The following is a 17,281-nucleotide window of genomic DNA, read 5'->3' as shown; positions in this document are numbered from 1 at the left end:
CCCTCTCTCGCTGACCCTCCCCTGCTCATGCTCTGTCCCTCTCTGTCTCAAAAATAAATAAATGTTAAAAAAAAATTTTTAAAGTTATAAATCCTGTAACAACGAACACTTGCAGATGTGTCTGATTGGTTTTCCCCCTTTCTTCCTTCTAAAGGGAACACATCTGCTATATTGAAATCAGAGCATCCGGAACAACGGTTCTGACTCTGCCTTTAACTCTCCATCTGACTTTGGAAAAGGTTCTTAAACATTTATGTGCTAGAGTTGCCTCATCTATAAAACAAGGATAGTAATGGTTATTCCACCTACTCCTTACTGATGTTTGAGAATTACGAGATATTATTTCCAAAATTATTTTTGGAGTATAAGCTAATGGCATGCTGGAGAACTCCTGTCGGAAGGACTTAGTTGGGCTTTTTAGATATTTCCAAGTTTCATATAACAATATGTGTATCAAAGCAATCAAAAATTATTTACCTTTTTCGTGATCTACAGATGATGGGGGTTAGTTAAGGCAGAAATCAGTACCTAAATTGACGCCATGAGTAGGAATAGTTGTGTGTGTGTGGTTTTTTTCTGACGCCAACTGTGCAGTGTCTTTTCCAATGGGAATTAGGTCATTCCAACACCAGTCAATTCTCCAGCTCTTCACCACCAACTGGGTGTTGAACAATTCAATTCCATTTTGACACTAACTGCCCAGAGTTTTCACAGACCACACAGCAGAAGGGCTCAGTCTTATGTGACTGCCCCCCTTTCAGACACCAGCTACAAATGGGGTCCAAGCTACCCAGGTTTCCACCCGCAAATTATAAATTTGGGGGTTCCCATGATGCCCCCTAGGTCTAATAATTTGCTAGAATTACTCAGAGAACTCAGGAGAGTGCTCTGCTTATGATTACAGTTTTATTATAAAGAATACAACTCAAGAACAACCAAATGGAAGAGCTGCATAGGGCAGAGTATGGGGATGGGGGGGTGGGGTGCAGAGCTTCCATGCCCTCTCCAGCATGCAACCAACCCTCCCAGCGCATCAGTGTATTTACCAAGTTGGGGGCCCCTGACCCCACTGTTCAAGGGTTTTTTTTAAATCAAGGTTTCATTGTAAGCGTGATTGATTAAATCATTGGCCATTGGTGATTGAACTTAACGGCCCACCTCTTTTCTCCCCAGAGGTCAAGGGGTGGAGCTGAAAGTTCTAACCTTCTAATTAGCATAAAGACATTCTTATCACTCAGGAAATTCCAAGGGTTTGGGGAGCTCTGTGCCAGGAACTGGGGACAAAGACCAAGTACCTATTTTTTGTTACACCACAACAGGCATGATGGCGTGAAAGAAAAAACAAACAGAGATACGCTGGTTTGTTTCTACTCTGACATTTATATAGGAGCACACATGCTCAATGAATAGGGCCTTGTCTCTCACATTTCCCAAAATGGCACATGAGGTAAATGCAGAGAATGTGTTTCCAGGGTGGACAGAACCACTGGCTGTAGAGCGCGCTCAAGTACAGCACATCGGGAAGCAGGAGCTCCGAATTCAGATGTCTGATGGTCTGCAGCCCCAAGTCACCAGCCTCGCCCTCCTCATCCGGCCCATGTTCCCGTCCCTGTGCTGAGCTCAGAGCTTAGGGAGCTCTTCCTCCTCGCTGGATTCACTGCTGATCACTGCACAAAGAAACAAAACCCCTTACGGTTTTAACATGGGGCCAAGGAACCAACAGGAAACCCCATAATAAGGGGACACCAGGAAAGATCCGGCTGCTTGGGTAACTTCCGGACAGGAATGTCCCTGCTCCAGATGGTGCCATCTTCTCAAGGAATCCTGTGGCCCATAAGTTGATGGTGCTCCAGTCATTCTCACCGGACGCTGTGTAAGGACAAGTGGCCGAAGCAGCCAGTTTTGCTCATCTTGCTCCCCATTTTCTGGCCACTCACTCTTTTTTCCCCTTCCAGCTGTCTCTCCCCATTTCCCCGCCTCTGCCTCTCTTTCTGGTGGTTCCTTATCCTCTTCTCAGCCTCGGAGTGTTTTCTCTTCAGGGCTTTCCATCTCTGCCTCTTATGACCTGATGTGCCTTTTGTCCCCTCACCTCTTCTTGCCATCTTGCTCTACACATCCCTGTAGAACCACCCCCCCCCCCATTTCAGTACATCCCCACTCCACGCCCAACTTTCGTCTGTTGGGCAAGAGCCCCTTTGCTGTGCACCGGTCTCCCTCTCCTGCCTCCCCGGGCCACCTCCTGACACTGTGCTGCAACATACACAGCATCACCACATCAGACTCCCTCAGCCAGCCTTACTGATTACTTCAGGTGCTTGGCCATATGCTGTCCTTGCTGGCTGGCCCTCTTGGTTAATTTTGGGGTGACAAGATGAAATTGTCTTCTGTATATCCACCAGACCCACAACACAAGACTGTACTAGATTTTTGTATCTGGATAGCTCTGCCCCTGGGATATATAATGATCCATAAAGACCCCTCACCTGTCTCCCTTATAGACCCCTTGTCCCCCTCTCTCCTCAGTCCACCTGAGAAGTGTGTCCGTACCTCTGTGTCCTTCTCTCTCCATCTCTCAAGGGCTTTCCTTTTTACCCTGAATTCTACCTTTTTGTTTTTCCTCTTTTCTCTTAACCTGCTCTTCTCATTCGCTCATTGAAAATGATCTTGGCTGAATTTTGTGTTTATTCTTGTGTTCTTTTCTGCAAAGGGAGTTTAATACATGTCTACATTAATAATACTTCTTAGAACCACTTCTGTAGAATTTTCCATACATCAGTAATGTAGCGTTTGCCAAAACATGTGTCCAGCATTTAGGGTTCTGAAAACTCACTGTTACAGGGATGGCCCCCCTGTGGCAGAAGCTTCTCCCCCTGATGTCCCATTGTGTCTCCTCTCTCCCTGCCTCACTGACCTCCAGCAACGTTTCATTCACTCCCATTGAACGTTGGGTCTTCAGGGCTTCTCTGCGTCCCTCTCCTACTTTCCCTTTCCTTGGCATTTACTTTGTCCCCTACTCTCTCCATATAATCTTTGTCCCTGTGTCTGGTGTGAATTGTCAGTTTATCTCCTCTCTGCTGTGCGCCTCACATCCCTCCTCCACCTCTGTTTACTCTTAGGCTCACCATCCACACTCCCAATCCTTGTCCTGTGTTGTCCTCATCTTAAAGGTTGGGTCCCTCCGTCACTCCAGGTCTCTCACTGGGCTTTGACCAGACCTCAGAGCCCCTTTCCCACCTCTCCCTCTAGGGTCTTCTACAGCGATCTCACTGACTGGTCCATCTGACCATCACATGCATTATTTCCAGTTCCTGTGACAGCTTCTGACAAGTAGGATAAAGTTCTTTCCCTGCCACACCTCTGCCAACTGGGAGAGGTTTGGATCTCACGTCCGTTTTGGTAAAACCGCACTTGCTCCTATAATTCCTGTTGGACGGCCCTATCAATCTATCTTTCCACACTCTCCTCCACACAGCGCACCTTTCTCCACTGAGAACTTTAGTTCCCCTTTCCCTCTTGCCTCTTGTAGGAGAAGCAAACACGAGGCCTAAGGCAACAAGTTTAAAGAGGCACCTACTCTAGGGTTCTCTTTAAATTTCACCCCCCCCCAACCCCAGGGTGCCTGGATGGTTCAGTGGGTTAGGCATCTGACTCTTGATTTCTGCTCAGGTCTTCTTTTTTTTTTTTTTGAGTCTATGTATTTATTTTGAGAGAGAGGGAGTGTGTGTGCACACACATGAAAGCAGGGGAGGGGCAAAGAGAGAGGGAGAGGTTGAGAATCCCAAGCAAGCTCTGCACTGAGCACAGAGCCTTACGTGGGACTTGAACTCATGAACTGTGAGATCATGACCTGAACTGAAACCAAGAGTTGACATTTAACCAACTCAGTCACCCAGGTGCCCCTCGACTCAGGTCTTGATCTCATGGTCGGTCATGAGATCTAGCCCCACATCAGGCTCTGTGCTGAGTTTGGAGCCTACTTGGGATTCTCTCTCTCCCTCTCTCTCTCTCTCTCTCTCTGCCCTTCCCCCACCTCTCAAAATAAAAAAAAATAAACATTAAAAAAATTTCATCCCCTAGGCCCTCCACGGGTCTCACATGCATGCATGACTCCCCCACACCTTAGAAAGTGGCCAGAGGCTGGGCTCAAGTGTATGGCCACTCCCCGCTCCACATAATGAGCCGTCCAGGTAACTGGTTATTTAAAATATGGGATTCCATCATAGTTACCTTGTTCACCATCCAGCAAGCCACACACTTTCTCTGACCTCCTCTCCTTCTTCATTCCTAAAACTTTAGATTCACCAGGCACTGAAGAGAGAGAAAAGGAAAGGAGAACCCAGAGCCAGTGGCCAGGGAACAAACTGTGGCCACACTGAGCTCTGAGGTTGGAAAAAAAAAGGTGAGCTGCTCCTTGTGAAGAAATATTCTTCCTGCTCCAAGACTCCACTCAAAATCCAAGCAAGCCCTGTTCTGCTTCTTTCCATCACATCAGACCTCACTACCTTCCTCCCTCCCTCAATTTTCCACCAGAATCCAACACCCAGGCACTGCTGGGTCTATTCTAGGAAAATATTTCTGCATCCTGGATTCCACTGTCTTCTGTCTCCTTGTGTTTTTGTCTCACTTTTCCCTCCTGCGACACTCTCTGCTCAGTCCCTGCTCGCTCCATTTTCCTTCCCAGCTCTCTTCCTCTGCATCTTCCCATCTTCCATGTCTGGCTCTGTTCCTTTTCTTTCTGTCTTTCTGATTTCCCCCATTCAACACACAGACATGAAAAGATACACCTTTTAGTTATATCAACGGCTCTTGACAGTGGAAAGACAGGAATGAGGAGTAAGATTGGGTTGCCTTTGGAGGTGACTGAAGTGTTTTGGAACTAGATGGAGGTGACAGTTGCACAACATTATCAATTCACCAAATGTCACTAAACTGTACACTTTAAAATAGTTAATTTTACACTATGTGAATTTTACCCCCATTAAAACACAGAAACAGGGGTGCCTAGATGGCTGAGTTGGTTAAGCATCTGACTTCAGTTCAGGTCATGGTCTCGTGGTTGTGAGTCCAAGCCCCGCATTGGGCTCTGTGCTGACAGCTCGGACCTGGAGCCTGCTTCGAATTCTGTGTCTCCCTCTCTCTGCCCCTCCCCCACTCACACTCTGTCTCTCTCTCTCTCTCAAAAATAAATAAAAACATTTAAAAAATTAAAACACACACACACACACACACACACACACACACACACTGGGTTCAGAATCCCCGGGTTCACCCTTGCTCATCTGACCCCAGGCCAACTACGCACATGGTCTCTAGATTTCAGTTTCTTTATCTGCAAAATGGGCACATAAGCAATGCGAACTGCCGGTGGTAGCCTGAGCGTTAAACCCACAACTGCCAGAGTAAACGGTCAACCAGTGAGATATTAATAATATGGTTCATTCTATTGTATCTTTTAACCCTTTCTTCTCTGCCTTTCATTTCCCCTCCTTCTCTCTCTCTCAAAATACCCACATGCTTCCCTCCACCTTTCTACCACTTCCTCTTATCTCTCTCTATGTGACTGGACTTCTCCTTGAATATCCGGGCTCTTGAACGACATCTCCCATATTGAGATCGGTCCCTTCTACCATCATCAAGGGTCTTCTCTTTGACGTTGACCATGAGCTCTTAGCCCTTCACAACTTCACACTGAAGGTCACCTCTGGAAACTCATAATTCACAGTTAGGTTCTTATCCACTCTCCAGGTTACTGGGCAGAAAGCCTCTCTTTGCCACCTTTTGCGGTCTTGGATTCCAAATAGAGTCATGCCATTTTGGAATCGATTCAAAGCCACACTCATCTACCTTCCCCATCCCCTCTGGATTCCTTCTCCAGTATCACAGTCACCCTTCTTGAGCCAGAAAACTGTATTCTGTTATAATTGCCTTGTTCACAACTTGGCTGTGTGCTGGGCATTTTTTGTGTCTCCTCTCTCTCACTTGCCTGGGGGAAATATTGGTCTTTCATTACTAAACAGAGGAAAAACTAATTAGTGATTGCACCCAAGTGATCAGGGATACCACCTCATAGTTACGTATTTGGACCCCTCCCCAAGAATCCATGTACTTCAGTGGGGACTTCTGGACCCTGGATCAGTTCATCTCAGTGGCTCCTGACTTGGTGTTGCTCGCTCCTTTCCCTGGGACATCGAAGAGAACACACACACACACACACACACACACACATCTTATAAGTGATGAGACTGTCAGGTTTAAGGATTATGGAACAGTGGGAAAGTGATAAATAGTAATTAGTCACCCAACAAGATGACCAGGGAGAAGGGAAAGCTTATCTCAATATAAATTCTGTAAGTGGAATGTCTCTGTGAACTGTTCAAAGGAACAGAGGATTTCTTCAGAAGAGCTAGGCTCCTAGAGAGATCCCTGGGTATGAAAGAGAAAGCCCAGCTACTTTAAAGATGCTGCTAGACAAGAGGAGGGTTAGAGCAGGGAGGGTGAGGGCTTCCCAAAGACACAAAGCTGAGGACACCAGCAGGAACCCAGACAGACCTCTGGGGGACCCAGGTCCCAGGAACAAAGGACACTCTGCAGCTCTGATCACGGAGCAGATTGCAGTGCTGGAGGACGACCCCAGACACCCACCCCAGGGCCTCCAGTGGCTGGGACACCAGCCCAGCACCCCTGCCAGCTGGTGACCCAGCACACATGGGAGGAAGGAAATCAACCAGGAAGCCTGGGTGGGGGAGGCGTGTCTGCGGGGAGTCCGGGGAGGAAGAGGTGCCAGGGAGGAGGGGGAGGCGCCAAGGAGGAGGAGACCCACTGCCCAGGGCCAATGGCAGAAGCTCCTCCTAGGGCAGCGCCCCTTGGGGGAGGTTGAGTTCCACTAAACGGTGGGAGCCACGGGTGCTTCGTCATCCCAGGACGTGGCCTCAGATCCTGGGTAGACCAGGTGGAAGATATGAGAGAACAAAGGGAAAGGTGAAGGGGGCTTGTGCGTAGAGGGTCCCATGGGGGCTCAGGGGCCTCTGAGCACCAGATGAAGGTGGGGATTGGGGAGCAGGAGAGGGTGCCGCACTCGGGCCACAGCCCCCAGAATCTTGGCTTTGGGTCGCTGACCCACAGCTCCCGGGGACAACAGCGTCCGGGAGGTGACAGCTGCCACCTCCGCAGGAAGGTGGGCGGCAGCGAGTGTAGGTACAGGTTACCCCAGCTCGGGGAGCCCTGGAACCTAACACGTGTGATGTAGACAGTGAATCTGGAAAGGGGAGTCCCTGCAGTCCAAGGAGACGATCAGAGCCCCTGAGATGTAGGCAGTTGACAGGTAACTGCCATTCCCTTAATTCCCATGGCCCAGGGCATTCTGGTTGCAAATAAATTGACCTAAGGTATGTAAATTTATCTCAAAAAAACTTTTAAAAATTATTGACTTGAAATTTGCGCCCAGGTGTTTGATTCTCTCTGTTCCTTTCTCTAACTCAGATATTAGTATAGAAATTATATTGTTCTTATTTTAATCAATCCACTATTTTCACAAATTAATACACTCCATACATTATTTTAGCTTCTTTTTCTTTCTTCCCCTTGCTTAAGAACTGCTGGTACTTCCTTGTTATGAAAATAAAATTCCAATTCCTCTGTTTAGGGTGTCGGGAACTGCACCGTCTGCCTCTGACTGTCAGGTACAGAATCCACCTTTTATGCACTTGAAGTCTAAATATTGTTAAAATATAAACTCTCCCCAATTAACCTATAAATCCAACTTAATTTCAATAAAATGCAAGTAGACGCAGACAACAGGCCTCCTGGCTCCAGTGCTCTGCCCACTGCCACCATCAACACCACCATCACCAATGCAAGAAAAGAAATGTCTCAAGCAGAACCTCTCTCTGGGTGCCTCTTTTTGGGGGGGCGCTTTTCTGTATGAGCATATCCTAGAACCTGGAGAAGTCTCAGAATGACCAATCTCAAGGATAACATCCATTGAAAGTCCTCCTCTCACAGTGACGTCCAGCAATGTGGCCCTGTGACTGGCCTTCAAACGGATTAGACAGAATTAAGATTGATGCCATCCCCCATTGCTGAGCTCCCCATAATGGCCATGCTCCCCACCTTGGCCTTCACCTGAAGCCAGAAGGGCTCGAGGAGTACCTTTAGAAGTTTTATCAATGGCCTCCAAACCCAGGGAGAACATAAGGTTCTGGAACTTCCTGATCCTCAGGAACAGGGTGTCCCCCAATCATGGTGGGAGTTGGTGCTACCTGTGGAGCTAAGCTGGTGCCGCCTCTCAGCTGGGGCTCCACCTCCTGCAGTGACTACACAGCAGGTCAGTGCATTGGGACGGGGTTGGGGGGCAGGGCTAGCTCCTCGTCCTTGACCACCACCCTGAAGGGGGCCTTTGGTTTGTTGCATTTGTTAACTGTTTTCTGATCCCCTTCTTATGTTTGAACTCTGAGTGTCACTACTGAAGGACACTACTGAGGTGTCATACTTGTCTTTTTGTAAAAACATGAATTCATTACACCTCTGGTGTTGTTCCTGGTTAGCTGCCCCAATAAAACCTGGCTGGACCTGCTCTACTCCTGACCCCAGCCTGCTCTGTGGTGGCCTGTCCCAGAGAAAGAGCCTTCCTCTCATGGATTGGTTATATGGAGGGCGTTGGGTGGAATGCTGGTCATACCTCCCTGTCTGTGATGTTTGTGTCAAAGAGAAAATCTGCTGGAATAGATTACTGAGGAGTAGAGAGAGCTCAATAAAATGTTGGTTTCAAGTAAAACTTTTGTGGAAATTGACCAACTGATTTTAAAATATAAATGGAAATGCAAAAAGGCAAGCTTAGTCAAGACAATCTTGAAAAAGAATAACAATGTTTAACTTGCTATTAAGACAACGTAATATGGATCACTTCTTGGCCTTTTGGCTAAGATCAAGTGTAAGACAATGTAATATGGGCACAAAGATTTATTTTCATGTATACTCTGCCATCATTTCAGCAAAGCATTTAAAGTGTCTTCAAAATACTTAAAATATGTAAGTAGAAGTTAAATATAAATTGGAACAAAAATAAAATGAAAGGGGGAACATGAAATAAAACCAGAATATGAGAGATTTGGTGGGACTGTGGCTCCGATTTGGTGGTCCATAGACCCCGCATCGAGAAACACACACCTCTTTGGTCTTCGGGCTAATCAAGCTGGGGATGGGTGGACATTCAATATAAACTATCTCAACTTCTGTTGGTCTTTAAATTCTTTGGAACTCCAACCAGGTTCAAAGAGTGAAGGTGGAGGTTATCTCAACCCCCATCTTCCCTCCTCCCTTGGAGGAACCATGTGCCCCCATTGGAGAGGGGTGGCTATGGTGTGAACTACAGAGAACTGATTGCTTGTTTCAGTCCTGGCAATGTGGTGGCTGTATTAGCAGACAGATAAAAAGCAATGAGGATCCATATGCTATAGGAGATACATCAGATTCTTGGCTGAGGTAGAGGAAATCTCAGTAGAATCAACACAAAACACAAACTACATGCTAAGGAGATTGAAATATCTATGTTGGGAGTACTCAGCTCAGGGAAAGGGAGCATTCTCATTGGCTCCCCAAAACTCCTCTGCCCCAGACCCTCACTCCATTCCAGTGGCAGGAATCCATTCCTCTGCCTTTCTAGTCACTGGTTCATGGATGGCCAAGACTAAGTCAGTTTGGATCAGTGAGTTGCTAGAAGTTTTCCTACTGCTTCTATGTAAAACTAGCCAGTCTTTCATCCCATGTGACTCTAAACAAGGCAGCATGTTACCCAGTTGCTGCTGGTAGCCATCTTACACCTCCCCACCCCCAGAGGAACCAACAACCCTAGGTGGAAGTTGGTGCTGAGGCATCAGAGCAGAAAGATGTAAAATACCCAGATGATGGATGACATCATTGGGCCACTGAATCAACCAACCCTGAAACCTGGGTCTTGCCGCTAGATTTTCCATTATGAAAGTGAGCCAAGGTATTTGTTAACTTGTAACAGAGAGTGCCCTAACTTTTAAAACCCTCAAAATGCAATATGTGAAGAAAAAAGGGTTATGAAATAAAAAGAACTCTGTTTAAGAACTAGGTTTTGGCCCCGTGGTCAAGACATGAAGGATAGGAAAGAAAAAAGATGTCCTGCTCTCAGAAACAGCATCAGACCCACACATAGAAGACAAGGACAGAACATAAGAAGCAGGTTGAACTTTGAAGACTCTGCTGGAACTTGAAGGAAGTGTGTCATACGGGAGGTCTTTTCATGGCTTGTCACATTTCTGCCCCCACAGGGAGAGCCCAGATTATTCAAAGCCTGGAACATTCAGAAACAGAGGAAGATTTGAGGCTGGTGTAAAGCCTGGGCCAGCAGTTATGTTGGTCCTTACTGGACCACTGAAATAACCATCTTGGTAGGCTTTGCCAAGAGCAGCTTCAGCTCAGGGTTCTGTATTTAGGGATGGGTCCAAGCTGAGACAAGGGCTTTATTATCTAGAGCAGGGGGCTCCCTGGGCCTGCAGATTTCAAGGTAGGAGGCAACAGCAGGAGCAGTGGCCACTATAGCTACAGAATAAAGGGTCCAGGCTTCCTCTTATGAATGAGAATTGGAAGCACAGAGTAGGAAGTAGCCTGGGGAATTTGGCTGGGGACATTCATTTCCAGCTCCCCACGCCTCCTCTTTCCAGGAGAGGGACATCAGTCAGCATGATACTCCTCATCCTTCCCTGCACCCTCTTCCTTCCCCTGAGCGGTAAGTGGTAAGGAGGAAAAGCACAGGCTATAAAGTGTGGTCTCTTCCTGCCTGTCTCTCTGGAGCCAGACTGGGAGCATAGAGAAGGCCTCTAGTCTGGTGCCCCAGGTGTAGGCATTGTGAGAGTAGGCCCTGCCCGGCTACAGTGAGGTCCCTAATCATGGAGCCCAGTATGAGGAAACTCATTGCTGTGACATATCTAAGTCATATCATCCAACCTAGTTTTGATGCATAATAAACTGATGTTATGATCTCCAACTACCTGACTTCTTCTCTCTCAAGTGGCTTTGAACTGTAGCATATAGAAGGTATTATTATAAGATGCCCTCAAATCCCCACAAAAACCAAGGAAGATACATAGCAATAGCCTCTGCTTGGAGATGTGCCTTATATAAATGAAACTGCTTCCCTGGACAGGTCAAACACTGACTCATCATTGTGTGCCAGAACACAGGGCTCATAAGGCAAATAGAAATCAAAAGGTTTTAAATAACCAATGTGGATTCTGCATGGGGAAAGGGAATCACAAGAAGCCTTGGGAACAGGGCTGAACACTGAAAATTTACAAAACTGGCAAGAGGACAAATGTCACTTTCTGAAAAAGGAAGTTGTTCAAATAGGCCGATTTCCCCCAGGATCTGGGAAACTTATGTGCCACAATTGGCCTTCAAGTAGAAGCTATCCCCAGTTAAAATTAAGTTCTGCAATGGACCCTCAACACTGACTGGTAACTTTCCTTCCCTCTATAGTTTGACCTGTCTGTTCCCCACACCTCAGATAAGAGGAAGTCTTTGCTAGAGTCTGTGGCTGTAAGGGTCCTGGAATCAGGGAATTCTCACATTGTTGGCTTGACTACAAATTAACTTCTGTGGGGTTTTTTTTCTTTTGTGGGTTGGAACCAGACTTGTAATATTCTTCTTAGTTCTGGTAACCCTCTTGCCTCTTGGAATTTGGAAATGCGGGACACGTAAGAGACCACGGGTTGATGCACCTGGATTAGTAGGGCTAAGAACCACATTTCCCAAAGAGCACAGGCTGTTGCAGCCAGAGCGGCGAGAATCTGGACTGCACCCAGTCCTCTGCAGCTGAGTCTGAGCAGAACCAGGATATCAGCCAGAGGGACCTTTGGGGTTATAATTTCCTTGGGAGACTAACCTAAAAATGAGGGGAGATTTCATTCTGGTTCCTCAAATTTACTATGGGACTTGACAATGGGAGGGGATGTCAGGAAAGATAGCAAAATAGGAAGTGCCAGAAATCTGTCTCTCCACTCAGACAACAACTGTCCTAGCAGAAACTGTCAGAAGTCACTACTTTGGAACTTTGCAGTCTATTTGAATGTTTGCAGCTTCCAGGAGAAAGCTTGACCAAGAAAGTGTGGCTAACTTTGGTCAATATCAGCCTGTAGCCTATATATTTAGCTTATATATTTCAGCCTACAGCAGCGGCCTATCCCTGAGCCCCAAGCCCAGTAGCAGGCAGCTGTGCTCACATTCCTAGGGTAGCTTGTTGCAGCCAGGGTGGCCGATAAGGAACTGGTCCTCCAAATATTAGGGTTCTGTGTTCTGATTGTTGATGACAGCTTCTCATTGCTGAGGTATCAGCACAGAAGCAGCCATTATTGCAGCCCCACTGGTTGGGGTGGCTTCCTGGGGACTTAAGGAGCTGCATCTGGTTTTTTGTTTGGGTTTTTTCTCCCTTACTTCCCTTTTGGAAGCCAGACATTTAAGATTCAGACATTCAAAAGCAACCATATACAGGGGAGTTTAGAAGGCCACTGCACATCTGCCCATGGACAGATGCAGGCTCAGAGAAGACCTGAAAAGACCTTAAGCTTTTTCTTCAGGCTGACCCACAGCTGAGAGTTATCCTTCAACAGTTAAAAAAAAAAGTTAAGGAAGTAAAATCATCTAAAAGAAGTAAGTACTTAAACATAACTCTAAGGAAGTGAAAGACTTCCTAAAAACTATAAAACATTGCTGAAAGAAATTAATGAAGACTTAAATAAATGGAAAGAAATCCCATGTTCATGGATTGGGAGACTTAACATTTTATGATGTCAACACTACCCAAAGCAGTCTATAGATTTATCACAATTCTTACAAAAATTCCAAAAGCCTTTTTCATAGCTTTGAATAGCTAAAACAGTCTTGAAAAAGAATGAAGTTCAAAGCTAGCAATGCAAAGCTACAGTAATTGAAACAGTATGGCACTGGCATAAGTACAGACATGTGGACAAGTAAAATAGACTAGAGAGACCAGAAATAAACCTTCATACATATGGTCAGTTGATTTTCAACAAGGGTGCCATGACCATTCAATAACAAAAAGATAGGGGCTCCTGGGCGGCTCAGTTGGTTGAGCATCTGACTTCGGCTCAGGTCATGATCTCATGTTTGTGGGTTCGAGCCCTGCATTGGGCTCTGAGCTGACAGCTCAGAGCCTGGAGCCTGCTTTGGATTCTGTGTCTCCCCCTCTCTCTCAACCCCTCCCCCATTAATGCTCTGTCTCTCTCTGTCTCTCAAAAAATAAAACATTAAAAAATTTTTGAAAAAAAAATAATGAAAAGATAGCCTTTTCAGCAAAAGATGCCAGGAAAACTGGATATCCACATGCACAAAATCCCCACATACAAAAATTAACTCAAAATAGATCAAAGGCCCAACATTAAAACTCTTAGAAGAAAAAATTGGGGAACGTCTTCATAGCACTGGGTTTGGCAATTATTTCATGGATATGACACCAAAAGCATGGGCAAGAATAGAAAAAATAGATAAATTGGACTTCATCAAAATTAAGAACTTTTGTTCATGAAAGTAAATTATCAAGAAAGTGAAAATACAAACCCACAGCTAACATCATACTCAACAGTACAAAACTAAAAGTATTTCCTCTAAGATCAGGACAAAGACAAGGATGTCACTCTCACCACTTTTATCCAACATAGTACTGGAAGTCCTAGCCAAAGCAACAATACAAGAAAAGTAAATAAAATGCATTCAAATTGGTACAGAAGAAGTAAAACTGTCACTATTTGCAGAAGACATGCTATATATATATATATAAAACCCCATCAAAAACTATTAGTATTAATGAATTCAGTAAAGTTGCCGGATACAAAATGAATATAGAGAAATCTGTTGTGTTTCTATATACTATAACAAACACAAGGAGAATATAAGAAAACAGTCCCATTTAAAATTACATCAAAAAAGAGTAAAATAACTAGGAATAAATTTAACCAAGGCGAAAGACCTATACTCTGAAAAGTATAAAACACTGAAGAAAGAAATTGAAGATGATACAAATAAATGGAAATATACGCTATGATCATGGATTGGAAGAATTATTATTGTTAAAATGTCCATACTACTCAATGCAATCTACAGACACTTGTAATCCTTATCAAAATACCAACAACATTTTTCACATAACTAGAACAAATAATATTAAAATTTATATAGAACTGCAAAAGACCCCAAATAGCTAAAGCAATCTTGAAAAAGAAGAAGAAAACTAGAAGAATCACACCGCCAGATTTCAAACTATCCTACAAAGCTAGAGTAACCAAAGCAGCATGGTACTGGCACAAAAAGAAACACATAGATCAGTGGAACAGAACAGAGACCTCAGAAACAAACCCACACATATATGATCAGTTAACCTATGGCAAAAGAGGCAAGAATATACAATGGGAAAAGGGAATCTCTTCAATAAACGGTGTTGGGAAAACTGGATAGCTACATGGAAAAGAATGAAACTGGACCACTTTCTTACACCATATGCAAAAATAAACCCAAAATGAATTAACAACCTAAATGTAAGACCTAAAACCGTAAAACTCCTAAAAAGAACATAGGCAGTAAACTCTTGGACATCAGCCTTAGCAATATATTTTTTTGGGTTTGTCGCCTCAGGTAGGGTCAACAAAAGCAAAAATAAACAATCAGGACTACATCAAACTAAAAAGCTTTAGCACAGTGAGGGAAACCATCAATAAAATGAAAACGCAAACTGCTGAATGGGAGAAGGTATTTGCAAATTATATATCCAATAAGAGGTTAATGTCCAAAATATATAAAGAGCTCATACAACTCAACACCAAAAAAAAATCCAATTTAAAAATGGGCAGAGGACCTGAATAGACCTTTTCCCAAAGAAAACATATAGATGGTCAATAGACACATGAAAAGATGCTCAAAATCACTAATCATCAAGGAAAAGCAAATCAAAATCACAACAAGATATCACCTCACACCTGTTAGAATGGTCAGTATCAAAAAGACAAGAAATAACAAGTGTTGGTAAGGTTGTGGAGAAAAAGGAACCCTCTTGCACTGTTGGTGGGAATGCAAACTGGAGCAGCCACTCTGGAATATAGAGGTTCCTCAAAGAATTAAAAATAGAACTACCATATGATCCAGCAATTCCACTTCTGGGTATTTACACGAAGAAAACAAGAGCATTAGTTCAAGAAGATATATGCACCATTATGTCACTGAGGCCTTATTTGCAACAGCCAAGATATGGAAGCAACCTAACTGTCCACCAATAGATGAACGGATAAAGAAGATGTGGTGTATATACAATGGAATATATTCAATGGTATATTACTCAGCCATAAAAAAGAAGGAAATCAAGGGGCACCTGGGTGGCTCAGTCCGTTAAGCATCTGACTTCCGCTCAGGTCATGATCTCATGGTTCATGGGTTTAAGCCCCATGTCAGGCTGTATGCTGACAGCTCAGAGCCTGGAATCTGCTTCGGATTCTGTGTCTCCCTCTCTCTGCTCCTCTGCCACTCACTTTCTGTCTGTCTGTCTGTCTGTCTCTCTCTCTCTCTCAAAATAAATAGAAAAAATTATCACAAAAAAGAAGGAAATCTTGCCATTTGCAACAACATGGATGGACCTGGAGGGTATTACATTGATTAAAATAAGTCAGACAGAGAAAGACAAGTATAAGATGATTTCACTTATATGTGGAACCTAAGAAACAAAACAAATGAACAAGCAAAACAAAACAAAAACAGACTCATAAATACAGAAAACAAACTGGTGGTTGCCAGAGGGGGGTGAGGGTGGGGACGAGCAAAACAGATGAAGGGAATTAAGAAACACAAACTTCCCATTATAGAATAAACAAGTCATGAAGATATAAAGTATAGCATAGAGAATATAGCCAATAACATTATAATAACTTTGTAAAGTGACAGTAACTACTCTTACCATGGTGAGCATTTCATCATGTATAAAGATGTCAAACCGCTATGTTGCACTCCTGAAACTAATTTACTATTGTATGTCAAGTATACTTTAATTTAAAAAAGAATACTTTTAAAGAATAAAAAAGAAAAAAAGAAAATGAAGAGACGACCTGCAAAATGGAGGGAAAATACTTGCAAATCACATATCTGGTAAGGGATTAGTATTCAAAATATATAAAGAACTTCTAAAGCTTCACGACAACAGCAAAGCACAAAGAACTCAAAACAGGCAAATGAGTAGACATTTCTCCAGAGAAGATATCCAAATGATCAATAAACACATGAAAAGATGCTCAACATCATTAATAATTATGCAAATGTAAACCAAAACCATAATGAGATGTCACTTCATACCTACTAGGATGGCTATACTAAAAAAATTTTTTAAAGAGCCACACACAGAAAATAACAAGTATTGGTGAGGATGTGGAGAAAATGGAATCCTCACTTGTTGATAGAAACGCAAAGTGGGAGTTTAGAGGTAGAAGGAAGATGGCGGCGTAGGAGGACGCGGGGCTCACCGCGCGTCCTGCGGATCACTTAGATTCCACCCACACCTGCCTTAAGAACCCAGAAAACCGCCAGAGGATTAGCAGAACGGCGTCTCCGGAGCCAAGCGCAGACGAGAGGCCCACGGAAGAGGGGAGGAAGGGCGGCGAGGCGGTGCGCGCTCCACGGACCGGCGGGAGGGAGCCGGGGCGGAGGGGCGGCTCGCCGGCCAAGCGGAGCCCCCGAGTCTGGCTGGCAAAAGCGGAGGGGCCGGACGGACTGTGTTCCGACAGCGAGCGGGACTTGACATCTGGAAGGTTATAAGCTAACAGCTCTGCTCGGAGAACGGGAGGGCTGGAGGACAACGGGAGGGAGAGTGGTTGAGCCCCGGGATGACAGAGCGCAGCTTGGCGGGGAACAAAGGCGCTCGCCAGCGCCATCTCCCCCGCCCATCCCCCAGCCAAAATCCCAAAGGGAACCGGTTCCTGCCAGGGAACTTGCCTGCACCATGCAAATACCCAACACTGGGCTTCTGTGGATCCACACCTCTGGCAGTGGCGGGTCTGACTCCCTCCAGGTGCCGCAGGGCCCCTCCCGGAGCGGTTCTCCGAAGGAAAAGCGAGCTGAGCCTACCCCTCCCGCCCCCGTGCACCTTGCCGATCCACCCCAGCTAATACGCCAGATCCCCATCACCACAAGTCTGGCAGGGTGCGAGTAGCCCAGACGGGCCACGCCACCCCACAGTGAATCCCGCCCCTCGGAGAGGGGAAGAGAA

General features: G+C 45.1%; 1 long non-coding RNA gene across 1 annotated transcript in view; it reads right to left on the bottom strand.

Annotated features, from left to right (window-relative positions):
* Nucleotides 1–979: 979 nt before the first annotated feature.
* LOC131496379 (uncharacterized) overlaps nt 980–17,281 on the bottom strand; it is a 28,547-nt gene continuing 12,245 nt past the window's right edge. The window contains exons 2-3 of the long non-coding RNA XR_009254470.1: nt 4,228–4,308; nt 980–1,667 (exon numbers count right to left, since the gene is read on the bottom strand). This is a non-coding gene — a long non-coding RNA (uncharacterized LOC131496379). The remainder of the gene's footprint in view (nt 1,668–4,227; nt 4,309–17,281) is intronic.

The sequence above is a fragment of the Neofelis nebulosa genome, chromosome 2 (assembly GCF_028018385.1).
Source record: "Neofelis nebulosa isolate mNeoNeb1 chromosome 2, mNeoNeb1.pri, whole genome shotgun sequence".
Lineage (NCBI taxonomy): Eukaryota > Metazoa > Chordata > Mammalia > Carnivora > Felidae > Neofelis > Neofelis nebulosa.
The sequence above is the reverse complement of the archived record's forward strand: the minus strand, read 5'-3'. Positions and strand labels throughout refer to the sequence as shown.